Below are 18,803 nucleotides of genomic sequence, written 5' to 3'. Positions count from 1 at the left end.
ACATCCTTCATGATTTCCTGCTTCCTGAAACGACCCTATCTCAAAAAATGGTTCAAATGGCTCTGATCACTATGGGACTCAACTTCTGAGGTCATCAGTCCCCTAGAACTTAGAACTACTTAAACCTAACTAATCTAAGGACATCACACACACCCATGCCCGAGGCAGGATTCGAACCTGCGACCGTAGCGGTCGCACAGTTCCAGACTGTAGCGCCTAGAACCGCTCGGCCACACTGGCCGGCGACCCTATCTCAGGCAAACGACGAAACACTGTTGCAAACACTGAATGCTTTGGTTGTCGGTGGTGATAGGTCTCCTGTTGCAACCTTGCTGCCCGCCGCCCCTTGCCTTTTGCCTTTCCTTAAGTAAACACCGTGTCAGCAAGCATTCGGTTACAATACGGAACCATTGTGTACAACGCTGTATCACATCCACTACAAGATGAGGCAGCAAGAGAAGTGAATCCAACACAACATTACCAATTACTATGGCAGGAGAAGGCGCTAGAGCGTGGCATATGACGTGTGAGGAACAGTGCCACCCTCTAGGAGGAAACCATGAATACTGTAACTGTGTCTGCATGATACAGCGCTTATTAGACAGCAGCCTCTGTAACAAAGTATGACTGAATAAATAGTCTCTAGTATGGAAATCGTGCATTTCCGGACGTAAATTCATTAGACCTTTTTTGTTCCGACTCCTCTCGTCGATCAATCCCTAGTTTGCACACGGTCGAAAAAATGACCCTCTATATGCAGACTGAAGCGACGAATGAAAATTTGTACCAAGGCCGGGTTTCGAACTCTGGTCTCTTGCTCACTAGGTAGATGCGCCAACCACTACGCCATACTGGCACAGTGTCTTTGCACAATTGTACGGACTGCCGCAGCAAGCCTCCCTCCTCAATCCAAACTACAATCCACGCCTCAGCCCACTTAGTAGTCCCACTACACTCGAACGGCATCGCGGAGGCTCTCCAACTGTATGGAAATACCACATCAGCAGCTAACGAAACGGGTGATACTGCCTGAAGTCCAGGCATAGGCGCTTTACTCAAATGAAACTAATGGATCCACAGATCTTTTCAAGTCTCAAACATCTAAGATGTATACAGGGTGGTCCATGGATCGTGACCGGGCCAAGTATCTCACGAAATATGCGTCAAACGAAAAAACTACAAAGAACGAAACTCGTCTAGCTTGAAGGGGGAAACCAGATGGAGCTATAGTTAGCCCGCTAGATGGCGCTGCCATAGGTCAAGCGGATATCAACTGCGTTTCTTATATAGGAACCCCCACTTTTTATTACATATTCGTGTAGTACGTAAAGAAATATGAATGTTTTAGTTAGACCACTTTTTTCGCCTTGTGATAGATGGCGCTGTAATAATCACAAACATAGAGCTCACAATTTTAGACAAACAGTTGGTAACAGGTAGGTTTTTTAAATTAAAATACAGAACGTAGGTACGTTTGAACATTTTATTTCGGTTGTTCCAATGTGATACATGCACCTTTGTGAACTTATCATTTCTGAGAACGCATGCTGTAACAGCATGATTACCTGTAAATACCACATTAATGCAATAAATGCTCAAAATTGTGTCCGTCAACCTCAGTGCATTTGGCAATACGTGTAACGACATTCCTCTCAACAGCGAGTAGTTCGCCTTCCGTAATGTTCGCACATGCATTGACGATGCGATGACGCATGTTGTCAGGCATTGTCGGTGGTTCACGATAGCAAATATCCTTCAACTTTCCCCACAGAAAGAAATCCGGGGATGTCAGATCCGGTGAACGTGCGGGCTATGGTATGGTGCTTCGACGACCAATCCATCTGTCATGAAATATGCTATTTAATACCGCTTCAACCGCACGCGAGCTATGTGCCAGACATCCATCATGTTGGAAGTACATCGCCATTCTGTCATGTAGTGAAACATCTTGTAGAAACATCGGTAGAACATTACGTACGAAATCAGCATGCATTACATCATTTAGATTGCCATCGATAAAATGCCGCACCATACATTAACCCGCCAAGGTCGCTGATGTTCCACTTATCGCAGCCATCGTGGATTTTGCATTGGCAAATAGTGCATATTATGCCGGTTTACGTTACCGCTGTTGGTGAATGATGCTTCGTCGCTAAATAGAAAGCGTGCAAAAAATCTGTCATCGTCCCGTAATTTCTCTTGTGCCCAGTGGCAGAACTGTACACGACGTTTAAAGTCGTCGCCATGCAATTCCTGGTGCATAGAAATCAGGTACGGGTGCAATCGATGTTGATGTAGCATTCTCAACACCGACGTTTCTGAGATTCGCGATTCTCGCGCAATTTGTCTGCTACTGGTGTGCGGATTAGCCGCGGCCGGCCGCGGTGGCCGTGCGGTTCTAGGCGCTCCAGTCCGGAGCCGCGCTGCTGCTACGGTCGCAGGTTCAAATCCTGCCTCGGGCATGGGTGTGTGTGATGTTCTTAGGTTAGTTAGGTTTAAGTAGTTCTAAGTTCTAGGGGACTGATGACCACAGCAGTTGAGTCCCATAGTGCTCAGAGCCATTTTTGATTAGCCGCGACAGCAGCTAAAACTCCTATTTGGGCATCATCATTTGTTGCAGGTCGTGGTTGACGTTTCACATGTGGCTGAACACTTCCTGTTTCCTTAAATATCGTAACTATCCGGCGAACGATCCGGACACTTGGATGGTGTCGTCCAGGATACCAAGCAGCATACATAGCACACGCCCATTGGGCATTTTGATCACAATAGCCATACATCAACACGATATCGACCTTTTCCGCAGCTGATAATGTATCACGAAGCAAATACCGTCCGCACTGGCGGAATGTTACGTGATAGCACGTACTTATACGTTTGTGATTATTACAGCGCCATCTGTCTCAAAGCGAAAAAAGTGGTCCAACTAAAACATTCATATTCCTTTATGTACTACACGAATATGTAATAAAAAATGGGGGGGGGGGGTTCCTATTTAAAAAAGCGCAGTTGATATCCGTTTGACCTATGGCAGCGCCATCTAGCGGGCCAACCATAGCGCCATCTGGTTTCCCCCTTCAAGCTAGACAAGTTTCGTTCTTTGTAGTTTTTTCGTTTGATGCATATTTCTTGAGATGTTTGGTCCGGTCACTATCAATGGACCACCCTGTATATGCAGACTAAAGCGACAAACAAAAATTCGATCCGAGGCGAGGATTCGAACTCGGGTCTTCTGCTAATTAGGCAGATGTGCTAACAAGTATGCCACGTAGGGAATGAGGAGGAAGGCGTGCTACGGTAGTCTGTGGAGTGGAGAAGCCAGTGTGCTGGGGTGGCGTTAGTTAGCATATCTGCCTAGTGAGCGGGAGACTTGAGTTCGAATCCCAGCATTTTCTTTCGTTGCTTCAGTCTGCTTATATACATCACAAATGCTTGAGACTTGAAAAGGTCTCTCCATCAAATTTCATTTGAGACCCACAGCTACACAGCAAGAATTGTTTATTAAATCGATACATGCTTTGGTCTGTTTTCCCTCGTAATTCATAGCAACTTCTATGCTCTTCTCGCTTTATTTTGCGAGTCTTCTTTTTGCCTCAAAGAAAGATTCTTTACCTTGATCTCGGATCAAGTTTTTTAGCTTGTTCCTTACTTCTTCACTGTATTGAACTTGATGCCATGTAAAGACTGTTTCGTCGGACTGTAGAGATAAAAATCCGACAGGGCAAGATCAGATCTGTAAGGTGGAAGAAGTAGGATATCCCAACCCACTTTGCCAATACTTTCCAGTGTCACTTGTGCGTGTGGTATCGAGTGTTCTCTTGAAGTACGCCTTTTCTCTGCAATTCCGGACAGTTCCTCTTCAGCACGGGCTTGATTTTATTCTCAAGCGAGCCTGAGTTGTATAGACTGTTTATATTGTATTTCCACTCCAAAAGTAAATACCAAATATTGGACCACTAGCACTGAAAAAGATGGTTAACACGACCTTACCAGCAGATAGCTGTGTTTTGAATTTCTTACAGGCAGGTAATTCAGTGTACTTCCACTGCATTTCTTGACAATTGGACACTGACTCTGAATTAAGTACACGAGTTTCATCACAGGGTAAAATCCTGTCCAAAAAATGCGTCACTTACGCATCTGAAACGATGTTCGAGCTCAGTGCAAATGCGAAGTCTCTGTGATGAGCGGTGAGCTTCCTGGGAACCCACAAGCTTTATGGCAATTCAGTTTGTTTTGACAGATAGAATGAATTGTCCCAACACCTACTGGACATTCTTCAGCAATTTTACCGAGCGTAAGTCGTGTTTTTACTTGGACAGGTGAATAAATACGAGCTTGTAACGCCAAGGTCGGGTTAGGTACCGGACGGCCGCAGCGGTGTTCGTCGGTTATTCTTTTGTGGCAACTTTTAAACTTATCTTCCCTCGCGTAAAACCTCCCGCGGTTCGTGCAATTACCACCGTATTGTTTGTTCACCCGGGAGAATATTTCTCATGGTTAGACTCTCTCCGAAAGTAAAATTCAGATCACAGAAAGCTGTTCTTCAAAATTAATTTCTTTGGGAGAACTAAGACCTTACATGTTATGTTTACGTAAACATTAATCTTAAAACTGTTTAAAATTATTCACAAGGTTGTCAGATAGCGCAAAAGTTTCAGTTCCCTGAATCAGGCGTTGCTTTCACTATAAACTTTTGTTTAGTTATTGAGTGGCCCAGATGGCAGTGCCTAACCATGAAAAATTAACAATTTTGTGTGCATTAAATTCCAGTACAATCGGACACTAAGCACCCTCCACAGAATGACTGAGAACAAGCTGTACAACTAGTTTTTACTTAGTTGTTAGTCTCGTTCCAATCGTTCATTCACTATAGCCAATTCTCAATCACCTCCTTCAGATGTTCGGATTCTGAACTACATTGAAATATAATATGTTGAAGCCGGCCATGTAACCGAGCGGATCTAGGCGCTTCAGTCCGGAACCGCGCTGCTGTTCTCACTCGGGCATGGATGTTTGTGATGTCCTTAGGTTAGTTAGGTTTAAGTAGTTCTAAGTCTTGGGGACTAGCCCGCATCTCGTGGTCGTGCGGTAGCGTTCTCGCTTCCCACGCCCGGGTTCCCGGGTTCGATTCCCGGCGGGGTCAGGGATTTTCTCTGCCTCGTGATGGCTGGGTGTTGTGTGCTGTCCTTAGGTTAGTTAGGTTTAAGTAGTTCTAAGTTCTAGGGGACTGATGACCATAGATGTTAAGTCCCATAGTGCTCAGAGCCATTCTTGGGGACTGATGACCTCAGATGTTAAGTCCCATAGTGCTTAGAGCCATTTGAACCATTTTGAACAATATGTTGGTCAGATACTTCAGAATCAAACGCAGAACTCCATCATCAATTCATATTTCATCAAATACAATATTTATTTTTTACGCTGTCAGTATTCTTTCAGCCACTATCTAAGACGTTTTACATACGACTCATCGCAGTTAAATGTATCTCGAAAATGACTACGAGTGAAAAAACACGACTGCGTAGAAACGTGTTTTCGCAAAAGATGACGTGCTGAACAAAGTTGTTACATGTCAGAGAGCAAACAATTGTTAAATATTTAATTTTTAAGTACTTTTAAACGAATATGATTCATAAAACACTTTGAATTTTTTAGGAATACTTTAAAATGTAGCAGCGTTTACAAAATATTAATGCAAATTCTCGTTCCATTTTTAATAAAATTATAAAAGCTGCTTGGATGGACAGAAGTACACATATTTATGTATAATCTAAGGACTTGCATCTAGCAAACAAATTGACAGCGTACGACACGAAAATAGTAAATGAACCGACCAATATCCCAGCGCGAAAATACGTTAACGTACTGATAGCCGAAGAAAGGAAACTCTGTATTGAACGTATTGATTGCTCTGATGATAACATATACGCTACTGCAATTGTCCTCATTTTATTTCTACTGTCTTCCGTTGTTCGTCGTTGCATACTTCAAAAATCGTTCAAATGGCTCTTGCGCTATGGGACTTAACATCTACATCTACATTTATACTCCGCAAGCCACCCAACGGTGTGTGGCGGAGGGTACTTTACGTGCCACTGTCATTACCTCCCTTTCCTGTTCCAGTCGCGTATGGTTCGCGGGAAGAACGACTGTCTGAAAGCCTCCGTGCGCGCTCGAATCTCTCTAATTTTACATTCGTGATCTCCTCGGGAGGTATATGTAGGGGGAAACAATATATTCGATACCTCATCCAGAAACGCACCCTCTCGAAACCTGGCGAGCAAGCTACACCGCGATGCAGAGTGCCTCTCTTGCAGAGTCTGCCACTTGAGTTTATTAAACATCTCCGTAACGCTATCGCGGTTACCAAATAACCATGTGACGAAACGCGCCGCTCTTCTTTGGATCTTCTCTATCTCCTCCGTCAGACCGATCTGGTACGGATCCCACACTGATGAGCAATACTCAAGTATAGGTCGAACGAGTGTTTTGTAAGCCACCTCCTTTGTTGATGGACTACATTTTCTAAGCACTCTCCCAATGAATCTCAACCTGGTACCCGCCTTACCAACAATTAATTTTATATGATCATTCCACTTCAAATCGTTCCGCACGCATACTCCCAGATATTTTACAGAAGTAACTGCTACCAGTGTTTGTTCTGCTATCATATAATCATACAATAAAAGATCCTTCTTTCTATGTATTCGCAATACATTACATTTGTCTATGTTAAGGGTCAGTTGCCACTCCCTGCACCGGGTGCCTATCCGCTGCAGATCTTCCTGCATTTCGCTACAATTTTCTAATGCTGCAACTTCTCTGTATACTACAGCATCATCCGCGAAAAGCCGCATGGAACTTCCGACACTATCTACTAGGTCATTTATATATATTGTGAAAAGCAATGGTCCCATAACACTCCCCTGTGGCACGCCAGAGGTTACTTTAACGTCTGTAGACGTCTCTCCATTGATAACAACATGCTGTGTTCTGTTTGCTAAAAACTCTTCAATCCAGCCACACAGCTGGTCTGATATTCCGTAGGCTCTTACTTTGTTTATCAGGCGACAGTGCGGAACTGTATCGAACGCCTTCCGGAAGTCAAGAAAAATAGCATCTACCTGGGAGCCTGTATCTAATATTTTCTGGGTCTCATGAACAAATAAAGCGAGTTGGGTCTCACACGATCGCTGTTTCCGGAATCCATGTTGATTCCTACATAGTAGATTCTGGGTTTCCAAAAACGACATGATACTCGAGCAAAAAACATGTTCTAAAATTCTACAACAGATCGACGTCAGAGATATAGGTCTATAGTTTTGCGCATCTGCTCGACGACCCTTCTTGAAGACTGGGACTATCTGTGCTCTTTTCCAATCATTTGGAACCCTCCGTTCCTCTAGAGACTTGCGGTACACGGCTGTTAGAAGGGGGCAAGTTCTTTCGCGTACTCTGTGTAGAATCGAATTGGTATCCCGTCAGGTCCAGTGGACTTTCCTCTATTGAGTGATTCCAGTTGCTTTTCTATTCCTTGGACACTTATTTCGATGTCAGCCATTTTTTCGTTTGTGCGAGGATTTAGAGAAGGAACTGCAGTGCGGTCTTCCTCTGTGAAACAGCTTTGGAAAAAGGTGTTTAGTATTTCAGCTTTACACGTGTCATCCTCTGTTTCAATGCCATCATCATCCCGTAGTGTCTGGATATGCTGTTTCGAGCTACTTACTGATTTAACGTAAGACCAGAACTTCCTAGGATTTTCTGTCAAGTCGGTACATAGAATTTTACTTTCGAATTCACTGAACGCTTCACGCATAGCCCTCCTTACGCTAACTTTGACATCGTTTAGCTTCTGTTTGTCTGAGAGGTTTTGGCTGCGTTTAAACTTGGAGTGGAGCTCTCTTTGCTTTCGCAGTAGTTTCCTAACTTTGTTGTTGTACCACGGTGGGTTTTTCCCGTCCCTCACAGTTTTACTCGGCACGTACCTGTCTAAAACGCATTTTACGATTGAGGTCATAAGTCCCCTAGAACTTAGAACTACTTAAACCTAACTAACCTAAGGACATCACACACATCCATGCCAGAGGCAGGATTCGAACCTGCGACCGTAGCAACAGCGCGGTTCCGGACTGAAGCGCCTAGATCAGCTCGGCCACAGCGGTCGGCGTTGCATAACTCCTCAACTACCAGTCTTAAAGATTGGTGCCATACATTCACGAGCAGCTGAATTAGAGAAACATCTTCACCAATTTCTGTAATTCATCGTATGGTGTGTGAAGGGAGCTACGTGGTCAGGCACTACAACTTTCTCCACTCGCTATTCAATTCGCGGATAGTACGACGAAACAAATACTGTCAGTAACGTACTGTAGGAACCCGAACACCGCTCATTTTAGCGTCATAGCCACTACAGGAGATGTACGCGGGAGGAAACAACCTGTTTATTGATTCAGTTTGGACGCAGACTCTTGGAATTTTGTGAGAAAGGCGCTCTGTAATCTTTCTGGTGAGGTCCCTCTCTGCAGTCCGCTGGAACATTTCTGTGACAGACTCAAGCTGCCAAAACAAACGAACGACGAATTTGGTTGTTCTTGCTTGAATATTTTCTCTCTCTCCTGCTAATCCAACGGCTCTAGACCGACGAACAACCTAAGAACTGGTCGAACAAAAGATTTTCGTGCGTGAACTACTGTTCTCCACGATTCTTCCATTAAATCAGAATCTGTGGTCCATCGCCTCCTAAATTTGCTCCAGACAGAAAGTCATAGATAGTAGAATAGAACAGAGCACAACAGAATATTGATTCACCTATAAACATGTGCACATGCAATCGGTGTCGTCCGGCAAAGTTTACGCACGTACACTATGTGATCAAAAGTATCCGGACACACCCAAAAACAAACTTTTTCGTATTAGGTGCATTGTGCTGCCACCTACTGCCAGTTACTACATATCAGCAACCTCAGTAGTCATTAGACATCGTGAGAGAGCAGAATGAGGCGCTCCACGGAACTTACGGACTTCAAACGTGGTCAGGTGATTGGGTGTCACGTATGTTATACGTCTGTTTGCGAGATTTCCACACCCCTAAACATCCCTAGGTCCACTGTTTCCGATGTGACAGTGAAGTGGAAACGTAAAAGGACACTTGCAGCAAACAACGTACAGACCGACCTCGTCTGTTGACTGACAGAGATCGCCAACAGTTGAAGAGGGTCGTAATGTGTAATAGGCAGACATCTATCCAGAACATCACACAGGAGTTCCAGACTGCATCAGGATCCCTTGCAAGCACTATGACAGTTAGGCGGGAGGTGAGAAAACTTGGATTTTGTGGTCAAGCGGCTGCTCATAAGCCACACATCACGTCGGTTTATGCCAATCGACGCACGCTTGGTGTAAGAAGCGTAAACATTGGACAATTGAACAGTGGATAAACGTTGTGTGGAGTGACGAGTCACGGTACAAAACGTGGCGATCCGATGGCAGGGTCTGGGTATGGCGAATGCCCGGTGAACGTCATCTGCCAGCGTGTGTAGTGCTAACTTTAAAATTCGGAGGCGGTGGTGTTGTGGTGTCGTCGTGTTTTTGTTGTTTTGCGTGGCACTATCGCAGCACAGGCCTACATTGATGTTTTAAGCACCTTATTGCTTCCCACCGATGAAGAGCAAATTGGGGATGGCGACTGCATCTTTCAACACAATCGAGCACCTGTTCATAATGCACGGCCTGTGGCGGAGTTGTTACACGACAGTAACATGCCTATAATGGATTGGCCTGAATCCTACAGAACAGCTTTGGGATGTTTTGGAACGCCGACTTCGTGCCAGGCCTCACCGACCGACGTCGATACCTCTCCTCAGTACAGCACTCCGTGAGGAATGGGCTGCCATTCCCCTAGAAAACTCCCAGCATCTGATTGAACGTATGCTTGTGAGAGTGAAGGCTGTCATCAAGACTAAGGGTGGGCCAGCACCATATATATTGAATTCCAGCATTACCGATGGAGGGAGCCACGAACTTGTAAGTCATTTTCAGCCAGGTGTCCGTATACTTTTGATCACATAGTATATCATTATCATCATCATTATCATCGTCGTCACAAGTCATTGTGCTCACTATTGAGCGTCATGACCCCATGAAACGAAGTGTCTCCATCCCGGACGGCTACCAGCTTCTCTTAGAACCTGCTGAAGATGTAGAGTGGAGTTCTTCTTGATTTCATTTTTCCACTTGCTCTTTGCTCACAACCAAAGTCTCGTGTCCTTGATCTTTCCTTCCATGATTATATTTTGTTGATGTTCTTCAGCTCTTCTCATAGTACGGAGAATTTTTCGTTGACACGAGGAAAAAGGCGCCTAGAGATATTGAATCACTCGATAATGGACACATTAGTTCCACTTTTGGTCCATTTTATGTGCAGCATCTTATGCCAGTACCAAAACTCAAAGGCACAATACTTTGCTTGTCTCCAGCCTTAAGAGTGCATGTTGCGCAACAGTATGAGAAGACAGGAAGCACCAAATACTCCAAAGATAAAATTCCAAGACATCTGTTATACATCCTTCAGTGTCCTGCTCTGTGTAAAAATGCTTTACCGTTGCCTATTTTAATTTGTTCATAGCAGTTATTGGAATTTTTTGGTAGTGTGTTAAAATATCTCAGATCAAGGTACCTGAGGACCTTTGCTTGACTGGCGTATGGTTTGTAAATTGCGTATCCATTTGTTGTATTATGACGGTGTGTTGACTTCCTATGGTAAAAGTTATCCAGGTTTTCTTTACCATATACTGTTCTAGGGACTGTCACAAAATTAATTTCCTTGAAGTGATGTCTAAATGATTTCCATGGTGTTATGCCCGAAATATTTGAGATTGTCTTTTTTGTCATTTAGATATAGTCTTTTATCTAGATGAGTTTTCCTGCAACTGAATTCCATATGTAAGATGGAAACTGGAGAAAGTAAAGAATGCATGTAGTAAGAGAGTTTCACTAAGACGGCATCTAAGCTCATTCAGGCAACTCTCACGTGGGAGCCTGTTCCACAATTTATCTGTGTATACAATGCCATTTTGTCTTTTCAGTTATCCAACGTTCCTTTAATTCCTAAAGTGCTTATCCCCATACATCTTCATAATTATGCGTATAAAAAATCTGGTTCCCCTAAATTTCTAATATTTGCGGAATTGTGTCACTACATATATTCTCTTAATAATACTAAACTAAACTAAGTAAACTCCGCCCGAAAAGGCCTTGTGAAATGCCTGGGCTAACAGGACAGAGCGAATTAGGTTGTGGAATGGGGCCAAAATAAGTTGCTGTCAGTTGCACTCAACATACAAACTTTATTCATCAACACACAATATTACAACAAGGATGCATAACACTCAATACTTTAATCGACCTCCTTTGATTAACCTTAGATCGGCTGAAGGCCACACTCAAAATCCAAGACACAAGGCCTAAGCAAGAAATTGCAATACAAGGTTCTTCTGGAGGTTTCACCCAAGAATATTTTCTAATTCTTCAATCTAAACAGGCTGAAGGCCTTGGCTGGAGACCGCATATTAAGTAGTAAGAAGAGTTTCGGTCAAAAGGCAGAAGGCCTTATCTTAAAACATGTCTTGCAAAATTCGGCTGAAGGCCCCATACAAAAGCATAACAATCTTATGCCTTAGGGGCAACACAAGAACATTAATTTAAGAGAAATTAAAACTCGGCTGAAGGCCGCACATCAACAAATAATTTAATGGGTTAAGCACTAGAAAGAATAGTTTCAATTTTAAAAGACAGAAGGCCATATTTTAAAATATTACATATAAAATTCGGCTGAAGGACCCTATAAAGAAAAACAATCTCATGCCTTAAGGGCAAGACAAGAACATTAATTTAAGAGGTATTGATACTCAGCTGGAGGCTACACATCAACCAAATAACTAAAACCCAAACAGGAAAATTACTATGTAACACACAAGGAACGGCGCTCAGAAGTTTCCAAGGATCGGCCTGAGATTGTAACACTAACACCCGTTTAGGTGAGATAGGCAGCCTGTCCAACGACTTCTTAATTTGAAGGCAACCCAACCGACACACAGCCGACCGACCAATCAACAGAATCAGTTCCGCTCCACGTAACCAGCAAAACGACCACAAGATTTCAGTACAACGACACACAGAATATTGGCGCCCACAACGGCCAACAACACCCCAGCTGTGGAACTACACGCCACGCTGGACAGCAACAACACAACGTGGAAAATACATCAACGACCAAGGCAGGTAACTGGAACGTCAACGGCCACAAGGCAGAAGATACCGCTGGTCAACTTCAATAACAGGGATTAAATTAAGTTAAACTCCACAGGAAGACGGCTGGAATCTTAGCCGACTTGAATACACATACATTGTTACTCGTGGGAGTGTCCCAAAAGCGACAACCAGGGTCAAACGAAGAAATGTAAACAGCTGAGGCTCGATAGTAGGTTAAGTGAGGACGCAATTTTCATGTCCAAGATCGGTGGGAGACGTACTTCGTAGCACTCGCAAGCAGCACCACACACTCCAACAGCGCGTGCACACCGCCAGCGGGCCTGGCCAGAGTACGCGCGACGGAGACTTCCTCGCTGCTCCACGCCAACCGACCGACTGCCCAGGCCCGGAAACGGTGAAAGGACCAAATATACGTCGGCCGATGAGGCGACCAACCAACAGTCGTCCCGCTCCAATCTCCCTCCGCCGGACAGTTCATGTGTGTCGCCAGCGGTCAGCGAGCACTGGCTGTCGGCGTCTCACCTTCGCTCCGTCCCCGACTTCACTGCTGCTGCGTCCCGACTGCACTGCTGGTCCGTCTCCAACCGACTGCCAGACACACGACGACCCGGAAATACTACTTGTCGCTCAAGAGATAGTACGACAGTACACTTATCGATACGCGCTGTTGCTGCCACTCACGGGCAAGTAAAGCAGGAAGTTAGTGACGCCAGTAAATGGAATAAGAAAACGAGGCGGCAGTACCGTAATAGAAGATGACAAAAAATAAATGACATGAACAGGAGCCGTGGACGGCTCATCTTAGAAGGCCCAACGGTACCGACTGGCCAGCGTGTCATCCTTAGACTACAGGCGTCACTGGATGCGGATATGGAGGGGCGTGTGGTCAACACACTACTCTCCCGGGTGTATGTCAGTTTACGAGACCGGAGCCGCTACTTCTCGATCAAGTAGCTCCTCAGTTTGCCTCACAAGGGCTGAGTGCATCACGCTTTCCAACAGCACTCGGCAGACTGGGTGGTCACCCATCCAAGTGCTAGCCCAGCCCGACAGTGCTTAGCTTTGGTGATCTGACGGGAACCGGTGTTGTCACTGCAGCAAGGCCGTTGATCTTCTTAATAATGCAATTCAATAATACATTTATTGATCTTCTTAATACTTAAAACACCATTTCGACCATTTACTTGTTTTCTGTGGGCAACTGCAGAATTACGTGCTGATCTGGCAGGTTCTTGTGTCGTCCTGGTGTCGCTGGCACCGAATAGCGAAATTCTGCATGACCTGCTGAAGTGTCGGAACATTGGTGCTATCGTTGACCTCATGAGTGGCTGTTTCAGCTCAGCAATGGTTTTGGGGTTATTGCTATACACCTTGTGTTTGATGTAGCCCCACAAAAAGGAGTCGCATGTGTTCAGATCCGGAGAATATGGCGGCCAATCGAGGCCCATGCCAGTGGCCTCTGGGTACCCCAGAGCCAGAGAGCGGTCCCCAAAGTGCCTCTCCAGGACATCAAAAACTCTCCTGCTTCAATGGCGTCAAGCTCTGTCTTGCCTGAACCGCATCTTGTCGAAATCAGGGTCACTTTGGATAATGGGGATGAAATAATCTTCCAAAACCTTCACGTACCGTTCGAAAGTCGCGGTGCCATCAAGGAATATCGCACAGATTATTCCGTGACTGGACACTGCACACCACACAGTCACCCGTTGAGGGTGAAGAGACTTCTCGATCTCGAAATCGGATTCTCAGTCCCCCAGATGCGTCAATTTTGCTTATTGACGAGCCCATCCAAATGAAAATGGGCTTCGTCGTTAAACCAAACCATACTTCGCATACTAATTCACATCATGCCCCGCGGCCAACCGTGCGGTTTGAACTCCTAACGCAAACCTTTCAGAAGTTTGACGATTTTATTTCATATAGTTCAATAACTGTCATCCTGTATATTAAACAATACAAACATTAGACACATTCAATATTACAGTCTTCCTAAAGAACCAAAATTATGAATTACATGATTGGATAATAGTCTGAAGACAATAAGTTAAGTATTAACTATAAAATATTCATCGCCTACTCATAAGCTACTAGGTCCCAAGTTTGTAAACATGAAGTGACCTCATACGCAAAGCCGTGCACCTGCCAGCGATGCGCCATTCATTTACTGCTCCGTGAAGCGCTGCTCCAACGACCTTGCAGCAACAGGCGGTGGCTGGTGATTCGTCACCCCGTGCAACATTAGCCACGTCTTCAGAACTGCTATTACGTGTTCAGCTGAGTCAACAGTCCTTGCGCTGTACGTCACTGGGCAGTGATGCGATTTACCTACTGCTCAATCAAATGTTGCAGCAACTACCTTGCCTCAACAGCTAGAGGCTGAGCACGTAATAGGGGTGCCGGAGGCGTGGCTAATGTGTACAGCGCGACGAGTTACCAGCCACAAGCTATTGCGACCTGCTTTTTCATGATAGTGTGTTTGTTCATATCTGCTTTACTCTAATGTGATCTATCTAAATGCAGCTATTAATTTTAATGGTTTTTGTAAGATTATTCATTTAATCTGCCTACCTAACTTCTGTAGCTTTCGTGATATTCATAATATTAATGTTTCCATACAGGGCTATTACAAATGATTGAAGCGATTTCATAAATTCACCGTAGCTCCATTCATTGACATATGGTCACGACACACTACAGATACGTAGAAAAACTCATAAAGTTTTGTTCGGCTGAAGCCGCACTTTAGGTTTCTGCCGCCAGAGCGCTCGAGAGCGTAGTGAGACAAAATGGCGACAGGAGCCGAGAAAGCGTATGTGGTGCTTGAAATGCACTCACATCAGTCAGTCATAACAGTGCAACGACACTTCAGGACGAAGTTCAACAAAGATCCACCAACTGCTAACTCCATTCGGCGATGGTATGCGCAGTTTAAAGCTTCTGGATGCCTCTGTAGGGGAAATCAATGGGTCGGCCTGCAGTGAGCGAAGAAACGGTTGAACTCGTGCGGTTAAGTTTCACGCGTAGCCTGCGGAAGTCGACGAATAAAGCAAGCAGGGAGATAAACGTACCACAGCCGACGGTTTGGAAAATTTTACGGAAAAGGCTAAAGCAGAAGCCTTACCGTTTACAATTGCTACAAGCCCTGACACCCGATGACGAAGTCAAATGCTTTGAATTTTCGGCGCGGTTGCAACAGCTCATGGAAGAGGATGCGTTCAGTGCGAAACTTGTTTTCAGTGATGAAGCAACATTTTTTCTTAATGGTGAAGTGAACAGACACAATGTGCGAATCGGGGCGGTAGAGAATCCTCACGCTTTTGTGCAGCAAATTCGCAATTCACCAAAATTTAACGTGTTTTGTGCAATCTCACGGTTTAAAGTTTACGGCCCCTTTTTCTTCTGCGAAAAAAAACGTTACAGGACACGTGTATCTGGACATGCTGGAAAATTGGCTCATGCCACAACTGGAGACCGACAGCGCCGACTTCATCTTGATTGGTCGTGGTGGAAATCATGATCAGCAATTCGTGTCAGGGCCTCCACGCTCTCCCGACTTAACCCCATCCGATTTCTTTCTGTGGGGTTATGTGAAACATTCAGTGTTTAAACCTCCTCTACCAAGAAACGTGCCAGAACTGCGAGCTCGCATCAACGATGCTTTCGAACTCATTGATGGGGACATGCTGCGCCGAGTGTGGGAGGAACTTGGTTATCGGCTTGATGTCTGCCGAATCACTAAAGGGGCACATATGGAACATTTGTGAATGCCTAAAAAAACTTTTTGAGTTTTTGTGTGTGTGTGCAAAGCATTGTGAAAATATCTCAGATAATAAAGTTATTGTAGAGCTGTGAAATCGCTTCAATCATTTGTAATAACCCTGTATTTGCACCTCAGTGCTGTGAATATACTGATGTGATTGGTTTTATGCTACGGTGAACTGTGAATCAATACTGAATTTTGAATTATTTCGAAGTAGTAATATTCTGGCCTGGATGCAAAGCTGCCATCCTTTTCATGCTGTCCAAACCGTTAACTGCCGTTTCCGGACCTCTGTGGCCTGGGATAAATGCAGATTACGTAGCCGGGCGCTCGCTTGGGGGCAACCGCGTGGTTTTCCGTGACGTACCATGACTTTGGCAGCTTTAACATGGCTGATCACTCTCCAGCATACGTGTTAAGTTACAGTCTTCAACTCTGTGATTACTGAGCTTGGCTATAGCTTCAGTGTCCTGTGTAGAAATCACATGACTTCACATAAATCGGTCATTTGTTTTATAATGTAATGGCGGCAGTAGTTATTCAGCCTTGCTCACATATCCTCGATCAGGGTTTCAAGGATATAATTGGAAAAGAAAATATTTACTGCATCAGGAGTAATTGATATACAGCAACCTTTCTTTTGACGTTTTATTTTGGTTTTGATTACTTCCCATGCTGCTTTACTCTTATTTAAAGATTTAACAATGTTTCCATCATTGATCTTACAGTATTCTGCCTTAATTGCGGGTCTGTAGTGCTTTTTAATGATGGTGTGTTTGTTCATATCTGCTTTACTCTAATGTAATCTATCTAAATGCAGAAGTATCAAGATTCTTACGTTATTTAAATGTGTTGAGTAACACTGTTCTAAACCTCCTGGTTTAGAACGGGGGTTTCGCTTGCAATATTTCTTGTAATGTTTAGGGCATATTTCTTAAAAGACCTCAGTTAGCCTACCTGACAGTTTTGGCTCATTCCACTGACTGATCAAAGAGTAGTCAAGTGATGCCGTATCATTCCATCTATTTGCGAGCATTAGATCATATTTATTTGTGTTGAGGGGCAGAAATCTGTTGTATTCCCTTTTTTATGACTGAATCTTTTCTTACTTTCTAAAAAAATCATCTGCAAGAGCATGGTAATCCTAACAACAGTTTATATATTTTTTAAAACAATATTTCAATTTTTCTACGTAATTGCGCTAGAGCTTAGATGATGACTCATATGGACCTGTATCTTTCTTTGGTCTCAGCTCTTTCAGTACCGTTCCAAATTAGATTTTCGTGATTGGAACTTATCACAGTCAAATCTGAGATGCAAGCGCTAGGTAAACGAACCACATGAGCCTTACAAAAAGTATTGTGTCTGCTCTCATTACTATGGAATTATTTGTCCTAGCTTACGGAACACCATTCTCGAGTGTGACAAGTTTCACAAGACTCAATCAATTCAGTGGCAGCGGATGAACGGTTTAATACTGGCTTATTGTTGTGTATTGGCATAAAATGTCATTTACGAGACCGAACATGTAAGAAGGAAACTGATTACTGCCGGTTTCTGAACTTACGTCACGTTAGTGCTGTTCGCCTTCAAAACGTGACGTATTCAAGAGCACACACATCCGCATTCGTTTTTCACATTGGCCAAAGCATTTATGCACATTGTTTTCCGAGAGGCAAACCAAGAGATCCGTCCATTTTGCCTTCCGGTGCAGTGCCATATCATATCGGCAGTAAACTGTTCCTCCACTGTCACTAATCCGATCCATTTTGATCAAACTTTTCATAGCCTGCTGCTCGTTTCACACGGGTGGCTTTCTTTTCCCAATCGACTGCTGGTGTCAAGTGAGTCTGCTGCAGCGCCCCTTGTGTATTATGTCTGTATTAAGTACCGCCTGTCAGGAGTGTCCGTTTTGATTGCAATTCGGCACCGCAATGCGTGTGTTCCGACTGCAGTCTGCTGTGCAGTTTGCCGACTAACTGTGAAAGTGAGTTTGCAAAGGGCAGTTCTTAAAATGGCTCTGAGCACTATGGGACTTAACTACTGAAGTCATCAGTCCCCTAGAACTTACAACTACTTAAACCTAACTAACCTAAGGACAACACACACATCCATGACCGAGGCAGGATTCGAACCTGCGACCGTAGCGGTCGCGCGGATCCAGACTGTAGGGCCGAGAACCGCTCGGCCACTCCGGCCGGCGGCAGTTCTTACCAAGAGCTAAAATGCAGTAACGTTCTTGAGGAACTAACAGTGTTAACAATGATACTGGAATTTATTAATGACCAAAGCGAAATTCATAGTGGATATTCGCGACACAGACCATCCAGTAAACTTTCTGTTCTGCTGAGGATTGGAAAAAAAAAAACAGTAATTGTGTCGTCCAAGCACTTCAAAACATGTAAATTTATTTGCTCGAGAAAGTATAGTTGCTTTTTTATTTTAATCTTTGTGTGCTGTTTTCATTCTAAATGACAAATAACACCTAAAACTGTTTTGCTCCTACACGAGAGCGGAGTTATTAAACGCTAAAACACTATTAATTTTTAAAAAACGTACTCACGTTCATATTTATGTGCAATGTCCACTTTTTGTCTGTCCAGATACAGTGCGTGACAAAAAATGTGAAGCTCCCAGAAGTGGAGGAGCAAATCATAAGGAACTTCGTGGGTTGATAGATCACATAATGTTATTTCAGTGATTACAAACTCGAGTCAGATTCACAGAGAACTTGGCAGTATGACCCCACATACCGATATGTCGTTGCAAA

At 44.1% G+C, this 18,803-nt stretch overlaps 1 protein-coding gene and 1 pseudogene across 3 annotated transcripts in view; one reads left to right on the top strand and one right to left on the bottom strand.

The window, feature by feature from the left end:
• Nucleotides 1-18,803, top strand: part of LOC126458398 (esterase FE4-like) — a 325,378-nt gene that overhangs the window by 142,545 nt on the left and 164,030 nt on the right. The gene's annotated exons all lie outside the window — the stretch shown is intronic.
• On the bottom strand, nt 13,267-13,384 carry LOC126458870 (5S ribosomal RNA; annotated as a pseudogene).

Source organism: Schistocerca serialis, chromosome 2 (assembly GCF_023864345.2).
Source record: "Schistocerca serialis cubense isolate TAMUIC-IGC-003099 chromosome 2, iqSchSeri2.2, whole genome shotgun sequence".
NCBI lineage: Eukaryota > Metazoa > Arthropoda > Insecta > Orthoptera > Acrididae > Schistocerca > Schistocerca serialis.
Note: the sequence above shows the minus strand (reverse complement) of the source record. Positions and strands in the feature narration are given on the sequence as shown.